This window comes from Parasteatoda tepidariorum, chromosome X1 (assembly GCF_043381705.1).
Source record: "Parasteatoda tepidariorum isolate YZ-2023 chromosome X1, CAS_Ptep_4.0, whole genome shotgun sequence".
NCBI classification, from domain to species: domain Eukaryota; kingdom Metazoa; phylum Arthropoda; class Arachnida; order Araneae; family Theridiidae; genus Parasteatoda; species Parasteatoda tepidariorum.
The window spans coordinates 79,818,707-79,830,201 of record NC_092214.1 but is presented as its reverse complement, the minus strand read 5'-3'; the positions used below and the strand labels follow the sequence as shown (position 1 = coordinate 79,830,201).

Below are 11,495 nucleotides of genomic sequence, written 5' to 3'. Positions count from 1 at the left end.
TACATATATATATAAATATATATATAATATGTACAGTCCCCGGACAAATTCTTAGACACACTATAAGATTATATGTAAAATCTTAATTATCAGGTGATATTATACTGCTTTATAGTTTTTACGTGACTGAAACCAGCACTGACTGCACTTGCTTACGTTCGTGTATCAATTAGTTAAATTAGTCGATGTATAATATACATTAGATGACAGAATAAATTAAACGATACATTATATAAATACAGAATATTTACTATATCAGGTATTATCTTCGTATATTATAATAATTAGATTAAATTATTAGAGGCACTTTATTATTTAAACATACACATATTTAAACATACACGCAATTCAGAATATTTTTATATACTTCCTATTTGTATTTATTTTTAACGTACTGCATTACAATGTTACTACGAGTATTATCACCTGAACTCATGTCAAAGTATCGTGAAGCAACTATCAGTTTTGCAGCTATTAAAATACAAAATTTTGATGTTCATTTTAATTTTGATTATAAATAAGCATGTTATGTGAACAATCAATAAATTATACTGATATAATTAAAAATTACACCCGTTATACGATTGACATTTTTATTGAAATGCTTTAAAAAATAGGGAAAGAAATTCTAAATGAATACGTTCACCAATCAATAATTAGCAGATTATATGTAATACGTCTGACAGTACTAATTTATCAAAAAAACAAGTCAGATTGTACACAATCATATAATTATGAGCCATTTACGTAGTGAAAAGATTTTCACACATTGATTTTATAATTTTATTTCAATTATTATGTTTAACTCAAATTATTTTATAACTATTATAATAACTCCATTTGACGAGAAACTAAAAAAGTACTAGACTCAAACTGTTTTTATTCGATAGCTCCATAAGCAGGCCTTGTAAGAAAATGAATTCTTACGGATTTTATTGATGATAAACTTCCATTTTACCGCATTTAACGTTTGAAAATTCCATTACTAATTTCGTTTTCTCATTGTGGATTTTCTCAAAGATGTCGTATAAACGTAACTATTCGCTCTGTTTGTCTTTAGTTATAACGCAGTGATTAACTAAACGGTCGTATGAATTCAGATGACACGTCTTATTTTATCCACGTTTTATTGTATATAATGAAATTCATGAACCGAAATTAAACAACTCCAAGATAAACACAAGCGCTTATTTAATAGTTACATTAGTTCTTGTAGGATTATGTATTGTTTAAATACCATGATTTACTCATTTGTTTTATTTCATTTATTTTTTTATTATTTTTTTTTCGTATTTACGTTGCCTTTTTTTAGCTTCTAATTTTTGTTACTAGTCTTTGCTACCATTTTTCGTCTTTTAATAAATTTAATATTTTTTAAACAATATAGTCTAGAGTGGAAATTTAATACTGTATTTTTTAATTTTGATGTAAAAATGTAGGTAAGTTTAAATACAAAATATTTTTGGCTTCTCTTAAAATTTTGTTTGTGAAGGAACTGAAGTAAGACTCAAAACTAATAGAAAAAAACATAACAGAGAGAAAACACATTAAAATTAATCTTTTTTTCTTCCTAAAAGTAAAATAAAGCATTTAAAAATCAGTGTATAATGACACAGAAAAAGTAATGGCGTCATGTTTGTTGCAATAGATTAAAAAAAAAAACTCTAGTTGTTGAATTCGCTAAAACGCTTTTTTGAAAATTCAAGCAATAATTATTTATGAATGATAATTTAAAAATGATCATTTAAGGACTCAGAAAAAATTGTGCCGTCATGTTTGCTGCAGTAGACAAAAACTCTTGTTGTTGAATTTGTTGAAATGCTTTTTGAACATGCGTTTTCAGCATACGTTTTGAATACGCATTGAATTTCAATCAATTCAAAAATAAAATTGTAATTTTTTATTGCATATTTCTTTTTTTCCAGTGGTTTAGAAAAATTTCATCGATATCCGTCTTCCAGAACAGACTTTATATTTGTTTAAACAGCGTAACTTTAATTGTATCGACCCAGTATTTATTGTAATGGTAATGAATAAATCAGAAATAAATTATTGACGCATTAAAATTCAACTGGAACAATGTCAACAGATCTAATACAAAACGAGGTCTGTTGAAGTAAATAAGCAAGATATTTTACATATCTTCTCCATTTTGAGGAGATCACCTGTAGGAAGTAACTGATGACATCTGGTTTAAAGACATACTCTAAATGGGAGGTTTCATTTCCGGTTATTGCCATAAATTGAAGAATATAGTAGCTTATCATTTGTAAAGCGCGCTCTACAAAAGTGACAGCGTGTCAAGTGCAAGGGAGAGAGAAGAGATAAATAGCCTTGATCAATTATCTCCAACTATACTCGATGCTAATTTAATGAAATGATGCTCCACTAACATTCTAAATTTGGCTTCAGAGAATTAGCTAAAAGTTTGTTCATTGATGTAATCTCTTCAAAAGAATTATGCTAAAAGGTATCATTTTAAATGTCTTTTCTTTATTTGTTTATTTTAAGAAAACATTGTTTTCTGCGATCAGCTTATAAATCTGAATTAGATTGACGTTTTTTTTTTTAAAAAAACTTTGCTGTGTGGGAAGTTTTTTTTAAAAATTGTAATTAACTCACATTGCATGAAATTAGTGTGAAAATTTTTGTCACATATCTGGAGTAGTATAGAGTGCTTATAATTAATGCGTATAATAACTATAATATAAAAGTATTATAGTTTGGTCTTCTTATGAAAGTGAAATAGAATTGTGCTGCAATCTCTCGACAGAGCCTCGTCAAAAAATGAGGGATTCACTTGGGAGTTTTATTTCTACTTTTGAACTTCGATTCACGCTTTCATCACCTTTCCGAAAGAAGATATTTCTACCAAAGAATATAAAAAGGAGAAGCTCTTAGAATGCGAAATTAATGCGGGGAACTGCACGGTTCAGTATGCTATACCTGAAAAACAATTTACAGGGTGAGCAACATAGTCAGATTTAACAGAGCATCATATGTCCAGAACATGGGCATAAGAAGCAAAGTGACTGTCAGGAGGTACGTCACCTTTGAACCCGTTTTGGGGCAACTCTAAATGTATGAATGGGTACACTATTTCCCGCAGCTTTATTTCTTCTTTTTCTGTCGAAATATTTTAGTAGATTTAATGAAGAGGAATGATATAAATGGTTTCTAATAGGATTATATTTATTAACAATACATCACAGTTTATCAATAGTGTGAGAGCAAACCAATAATAAATGGAAAGAAAACCCCAGTAGTGGTAGGGAGGATGGAACTAAATATTGTTTTTTTTCCTTTGTACACAGGGACCAGACCAGGTTTACATTATGCCTACGAAAGTTAGCCCCCTATTTATATTCCCTTCAATCATCTCGAACATCCCAAACTTCACCAGAGATAAATAATTATATTGTTTATTTAATATTAATACTAGTTGAAAAAGTGTGCTTTTCTATGAGCCATCTTACAAAGTTTTTTATTAAATTGAATAAACTAAACGCGGCAGCCCATAGAGCCTACAGTGCCCATCTCAGTTTTCTTGTCCTCTGGGGTGCAGGAGCAGAGGTTCCCGTTAGGTGGTCAGCCGAACGCAGAACCCCCAGTTCCCAAACATGCTTGGTACTCATTTATTGACCCATTGAAGGGATGAATGGCTGGATAAAAAATTATCTAAAATATTTCACGGATGACTATATAACTTGACATAATAGATAATTGAAAAAAGAAACCAACAATAAAGAAATTTACACTTCGACCATTTATGTTCATGACATTATGTTTTTATGTTCGTTAAAAGAAGTTTATGCTGTTTGGGGGGGACCTGTTTAAAAAGCAATTAGTCCATGCTGTATGACGTGGTATTTTGCATCATATCATTACGTAAGTAAGAACTGGAAAAAAATGCTTCATTAGTTCGAACAGATTGTGGATTTTGGTACGTGCTTCAAAGTAAAGTATGGAAGAAGATTTCAAATGAAACTAAATAGAAGACAAGTTAGTGTTAGAGTTAAACTCGTTACAACACGTTTTGAACGAAGGACCGTAATACGTAATTCATACGTAAGGCGAATATGGAATGTGCATAGAACATATGCTAAATAAAGTTCTGTATCTCCTATTTGTTTCTATGTGCCCTTTTATCACACCTGGTGGTCAAAATTTGAATCATTTTTTTCCATTGCTGACTTTTCCCTATGATCAATATAACGTACATAAGAGGTATTTATCCAGAGAGTACCTTCATTAAGAAAGTCGTCAAATTTTGGCTACAACCGGACAGTGGGACCCGAGAAACTAACACTGGAAGGGTTATTACTCATAGCCCCCACCGGTAAAACCTCTATAAAAATATTAATGTCAATTTTTGCAAGTAAAAATCTCTGGCCTTGGCGATGGCAGTTGACGCAAACATGCTTATACCGATTGCTGCCATAAGTGCTAGAGAGAATTTTCGTTTTTTTTCCATCTTTTTTCGGGGCTGCATTTTTATTAATCCTTTTTTCATTGGTTGTGGTCATTAAAGCTTGTCTAAGCAGATTTATTTTCATTTGAATTTAGTTTCCGAACCAACTTATTTTATTTCATTCAACAAAAGCTTAAATTGAGATAAAAAGAATTTAATCTAAATATTTTGATTCTTTTTCGTAAGAATAATTATTAGTAAAAAAACAATATTCTTATATTTTATAAACCATTTCAATTGCTTTAAATAAATTATAAATGATCCTACGACATACGGTATTTGTTGTAGATGCAAAATAAATTGCTTCCTGGAAGTAGGATTCTTTTAAATCGATGAACATTTTTGGATATTTTTTATCATTAAATTGATGAACGGGTATTTTTTATATTTAAAGAAATAAAAATTATTTTGTCGAAAATATTTTAACAAGGGATTAAAGTAAGCAAATAGGTATTTAATTTTTCCAAAAAATTGATTTTTAAAAAAAATTTCTAACCAAACTGCTATCTATTGTATAAGATTTTATTTCCAAACTAGGCAAAAAGTTTTTTTTAGGACGCATGAATAAATGTAAACTGGCTTTGTTATTACGATATTTAACGGCTAAATATTTTTCTTCTATGAATATTTCTACTTTTGTTCTTAATGTGCTTTTAACATTGCCGTAATTATTTTGAAAAGTAAGTATGGATTTTAGGTTTCCAAGTTTTCCTGGTTTGGTAAAATCTGGAGCAAGTGCATGTAAATATGTATCAAATTATTGTAAGCATTTATTTCTACTTAAATTAACTAGATATAAATTAACTAGAAAATGTATAGTTTACAATTATGTTAACTACAAAATGTGAAATAGAGCATTATAGCTATTTATTTTAATTTATTAATTATTGATATAATTAAAATGAAAGTGTTTTTTTCTCTTTGGTAATCGGATAAAGATTTTTTTGTTGATATGCGTTTCTTATGAATGCATTTTAATAAAATTAAATGAGACTTAAACTGAGTGAGTTTATAAGCCTTTGAAAATTATCATTAATTGTTAATGTATGCAACAGTAAAATGGTTAATGCCTTAAAAATTTAATTTTATATACTTTTATTAATAAATCATGAATATGCCGGGTGCAATATGTTCGACAATATTACGTAATATTTTATTTCCAAGATTACATGTTTGATAGTAATGTATTATATTGACATAATATACATTACTATTCGAAAGATTACTTGTATATGAATTATTGCACAAAAAACAGTTCAAATTTCCACGCAAAGTAGATAAAATAAGCAAATGTTGTTTAAAAGTAAGGGTCGTGAACTCAAATAAGCTAAATTTTATCTTTTTTTGAAATTTGCTTTGTATAAACAATATTTCAATTTGAATATCTTTTTATAACCATAGATTTATTTTTAAGAACAGTAACAATATTTTTTCAGCTTCTTTCCAAAAAATATTGAAGTATATTAATCTTATTTTTTTAAATAAATGTATTCGTGAAGAATTGAAAACTCTTGTCAAATTACCGAAATTTCAGATTTTTTTACATAATTAATTTTTATGAGACATCATATAAAAGATTTAATAATAGAAATGACTACATCAAGATATAGCAATGAAAACGACAATAATAAGAATAATGAAAACGACAACAATAAGAATCATGAAAACGACTACAATAAGATTTAATAATGAAAATGAGTACAATAAGATCCAATAATGAAAACGACTTTTCAACTAGCATCTTAGAACATGCTTATTGTAAACATTTTGCATGCCCTATCGGGTATGTTAGTCTGCAAAACCTTTCCGGATGAAACTTTTAGTTACATAATTTTATTCAGAGACCAAACATCTGAGAAAAGATGCCGGAATATCTTTTTCGATTGTTTATTAATGTACTTATTATTTATCTGCCGAATCTAATGGTTTAATATTATAGCTATGTATCTAAACTTTTAAGTACTTATAAGTAAAAAAAAATGTCGGAAGTATTAAGTATTATTAACTAAGAAGTATTTTGTATTATTAACAAAAAAGTACATAGCGGTGATGGAGTAAATGCAGCGCATTATTAATAATGATAACAAGTTGTACTATCAAATTTAAGTGCTATCGGCATGTTATCCCCTAACATGCTAACTTAAAACATAATAAATTTTCGCATTTTTTTATGCACAGTGACTGGGGTACTCCCTTTTTTAAAAAAAATAAGAAAAATTAGGAATAAAAAGAAAAAATTTCTTTAATAAATTTTAATTTGATAAAGTTTAGGTATAGTTATTATAAATGTCTTCCCCACCCCCTTTTGTTCCGTTTTATTCCACATTCTAATATCTTGGCTGTTTTTTTCTTTTTTTTTCAAAGTTTAAGGGTCACTTAATAAGTACGGTACTTCTGATTGAATAAATTCCTGCGGTCAGGAAAATGTAAAAAATACATATCCCGGGATAGACAAGAATATAATTTTCAACCCCTGGTTCCCAAAAAAGGAGGCCAATTATTGATTTTTTTAACTGGAGAATAAGGAAAAATGTTGAAACGTTATTCTTGCTCAGATAAGAAAGAGACTGCAAACAGCTAGATGGCCACAGGAATTGTTTTAATAACATGCAGTTGTTTCGTGAAAAAGGCATTTAAAGTTCATATATTAGCGAAATTTAACATTATACTAGTGACCACAATCTATACGTGGTAGATTCAACACCTTTATAAATATTTTACTACACACACTTGTCAATGAATTCAAATAAACAAATATTGCCTCAATTTCTTTAACTGCAAGTAGTAAATATCTACAGCAAGATCCTAAACAGAAAAATTGCTATTGAATTCTTAAAATATTTATATTAAGAAGTACTTTGTTTACATTTTTCAACGTTTTTTCTTTAAATCCTGATAAATGAGACTTGTTTTCATCATCTAAGTAATAAAATACTATGGTGCATTTTATTTCATAAATTAGATGGAAGTTTTACCGGAAAAATGGTTAACGTTTAAAAAAATTCTTTCGGAAAATGCATTTGGCAGGCATAAATTTTCTCCCAGATCTTTGTTAAAAAAAAGTTTGATAAATGGCAATACTAGTATAAGTAAAAGAAAAATAATTGAAAATGACCTCAAAAAATGTCGCATGCAATTGTAGCATACGGTGGAAATTTCGAAAATATTGTGATTTTTATTTATATTAAAATTTCGAAATATTGCTATGTGATTTCCAATTATTTTACTTCAATTTACACTTTCACTGTGTGCAGCGCCATCTACCGAAACAGTTTTGATCTAAATTTACTATCTCTGGGAGGCAACATATGCTCTGTTGCACAAATATGCTGCAAGAAGTGCTTTTTTTTCAACCTGAAATTTTTTTCTGTTAAAAATTTTTGAAAACTGACTGCATAATTTAAAACAGACTGCAGTTGCTCTCTAAATAAATAAATAAATTGAAATTATTATATTGCAAAGTATTGTATGTTTGAATTTTATAACCATTTAAGCTTCTTTAATTTTTGATATATATGTTTATGATTTCAAAAATAAGAGACAATCAATTCTTTTTAAGACACATTGCTTACAGTAAAATGCATGTATAAAAATAATAGAACTGTTTAGAGCTAAAATGGATCATGGTTTAATATTTTTGCTTGTTAATACTTTTTAACGGTGTACGTTTTTAGAGCCATAGTATCTTTTGAAGTAATTAAACCAAATTGTCATTATAGAATTTAACTATTATTAATAAATTTTCACCTGATCCTCTTACACCACTTTAGCTCTGAACATTCTATACAATATATTACGAAAACTATATAAACATTCCAAACATTTATTACAAAAATATTAAATTTAGTTAAAATAATAGATTTTTCTCAAATTTTGCAGGTACTTCTTATTGAACAAAAATATTTAGCTATAAATTATAAGTTAGTTATAACTTTTTGTACTTTAAGACGTTATGATGTAAAATATTTTTACTATAAATACGGAAGGACGTTCTATTACAGCGATTAGTTTTTATAAGTTTATACATTTTTGATTTTCTCACTTTATATCAATTTTCTAATTAGTAATCAATATTAATTTGAATAAACTGCTTTAGTTTTATTTTTACTTTGTTTTAGAAACTTATTTTTGCTACAGATAATTATTTAGCTTCCAAAATCGAATAAATATAAGATGGTAAAAATAAAATCAACTTTCAATGATCAGTAGGCAAAAAAAGAAATTAAAAGAAAACAATATTCTTATTAAAAAATCACAAAATGAGGTAAAGAAAAAAAATCATCACACAATAATGGATAAGAAAAAAAAGGCGTGTTAAGTAAAAATAAATAAATAAATGGAAGTAAAATTTAATTGAAATAATTTTTTTGCAAGTTTTCTTGAAATCATACACCTAATAAATCCCCGTTTTTATAGGTTAAAAAATACCTTCACTTACTATAGCGTCAAATGTTAAAACCATTGAATAAAGTACTAAGTGAAATTGTCTTGGAATGAAATCCTGCCTTTCCATTCGTATATCATTTGTTTTTTGTATCAAGGCTTAGGATAGAAAAATGGAGCTTTGTATTGATAAAAATAGAAAAGCAAATTTATCTTCATGCAGTATTTCCATTATTTTTCAGAGAGAAATCTGATTCTAATAAGATGTCTTTGAATTCGAAAGAATATTAGTAGAAAGCATATAAAGTGAAGGCTTTCTTGCAAAAAGCCATTATTGGGGCACAGGTTTCTCTTTCCAAGTCTTTCTTCTACTTTTGCATTTTAAATTTTTTTTTTCTAATTTGCATTTTAGCTTGTACGACAGATTTTTTCAGGAAAATAACCACTTGAACGCTTGTGTACGAATACAAATGTTTTTGGAACAATTTTTCAGAGTCAAAAAAGAGTTTTATGTCTCCAAATTACAAAAAATTTTGATGTTTTCACTTATTATAGACTTGTTAAATATTTCAAATAAAGGAAAGTAGAAATAAACTATGGAATGAAAATGAAACTGAATACTTGAAATACTCATTGAAAAATTCCTCTCGTTAATGTTAAAAGATTTTATTTTAAAAAGCAAAATAGTGTTTAAAAAATATATATTTTTTAAGATTTATAAATAATAAAATATTACATATTTAAGAAAATGATGTTTAAAAAAAGTAAAAGTTGCATGGGTTTTTCTTTTGGTTTGGAATAAAAATTTAATAGAATTCGTTCTTAAAACAGCAAGCCTCCTTTTTAAAATCTTTCGTTAACTACTTTTCAATTAAAATAGTTTAAACTTAAAGCCTGATCTTTTTAAGTGAGCGAAACATATCATTTGTATTAATTTCTTTTTCAATTTTTTCTTTAAATTTATTTAATTTCATAATAACTATGCTATATTTTTTCATTTTTCATTTCTTGCATTTAGCCACATTAATCACTTATAAATGTACATAAATTTTATTTCTTACAGAAGTTAACGTGCAAAACGTAGTCTATTAGCACTTAACTAATGTCAAAATTTTGAATGTTTTTGATTGCATTAGTTATTTAAACTTGATTACTTTTTCCATTTCTTCAAATGATTTTTTTTTTTAGTTTGGCACATTTTTTAAACTGGAAAAATTTCCTAATTTTCGCTAAAGTTAATATCAAAACTTTCGAATAATTTCCTGATTTGTAAAGTTCAAAATTCCCCTTGAACTATGATTGTTATTAAATGCCTTGTACCAAAATATATGAGTAAATTTATACACAACAATACTTATAAATAATATGTGAAAATAATTATCAATAACATATACAAATTCAAATATAATAAGTATTTGTAAGTAACAATAATTTTTTTCATTTTCCCCGGTGTCAGTTGTGTCCCCAGGTTTCCCGTTTGTCAATTCAAAATATTTGTTGATGTCTTTTCAATGTTAAGTAGGAAGGAAAGCGTTAAGCCTCATCTAATGGAAGTGTCATGATATCATTTTTAATCTTTGAAATCACCTAATCGGTATGGTGGGTTTGGTGTTATCTTACTATGGCTGTATGCCTACTCAAATTTCACTCTTCTCTACTTGTGTTTAGTGGTTTGAAAAACAATGTAATATCCCAGATAACGGATTTTTCATAAAAATGGATTTAATGTTGGGAAAATTCATTGCATTATAAATAAATTTGGTTTGTAAAATAGTATTTCTTCAAAGAATACTGGAGCCTAAAAATCATCGAGTTTTAAGGATATTACAACAGTTATATTGACAGTTTTAGGTTCTCCACACAAAGTTAGAAATTAATTGCATTAAATATCTTTTATTTAGCATTTATTTTTCTATTTTCTCTCGCTTCTCGACTTTTTATTAATTTTCTTGAAAATGTGACATAAGCTTTTAGTAATAGTTTAAAAAATTGTTATGGGTTATTTTTGTTAAACACTCATTACAAAACATTTTGTTGCGTTTAAGTGCGAGAAAAAACGCATAATTTCTTTTCTTCAATAACTGATAAGTTAAACAAAACTAATCCTTTTAACGATTTGTATTCCTATTAATTGCCATAAGCTTTGAAATTAAGTTAATTCTTCAAGTTCCTATGTCTCATAAAAAAAACGCATTTTTAATGTTTTTAAGAACAGCTTTTCTTTTACATTTCTATTGTTTTTCGAGCCATCAGTCCAAAGAATTTCAAAAAATATTGTGACATATGTTCAGTGCTATTTGTTCTGTTTTCGGCAGGTTTCCTGTCAAGATGCAAGGTGACACTTCCCAAATATTATTTCATTGGCATGTGAACCTGAAATAAAAATATATTAAGTATTAATGGCATAAATATTTAAACTAAAGTATGAAATTATATAAAATTAGATCCTTACCTAATCTAGTTCCTGTGCAACTGAGTCTTTGGGATTCCAATTTGTATATGATGCTTTAAAGAAAGAAAAAAACTCGATATAGCCCATTTGTGGCAGGCGTTTTTTTAAATTCATGGCTCTTCTTTTTAGAAAAAAAAATGGTAGCACAAGTGTTTCATTTTTTTAGCAGAGACAAGGGAATTTTAGCCA

At 27.5% G+C, this 11,495-nt stretch overlaps 1 protein-coding gene and 1 long non-coding RNA gene across 2 annotated transcripts in view; both read right to left on the bottom strand.

Annotated features, from left to right (window-relative positions):
* LOC107455558 (uncharacterized) overlaps positions 1–11,495 on the bottom strand; it is a 254,805-nt gene that overhangs the window by 44,375 nt on the left and 198,935 nt on the right. The window lies entirely within an intron of this gene.
* On the bottom strand, positions 6,137–11,359 carry LOC139427058 (uncharacterized). Its single transcript, XR_011638213.1, has 2 exons — positions 11,307–11,359; positions 6,137–11,227 (listed from the first exon to the last, which is right to left on the bottom strand). It is a non-coding gene; the product is annotated as an uncharacterized lncRNA (long non-coding RNA).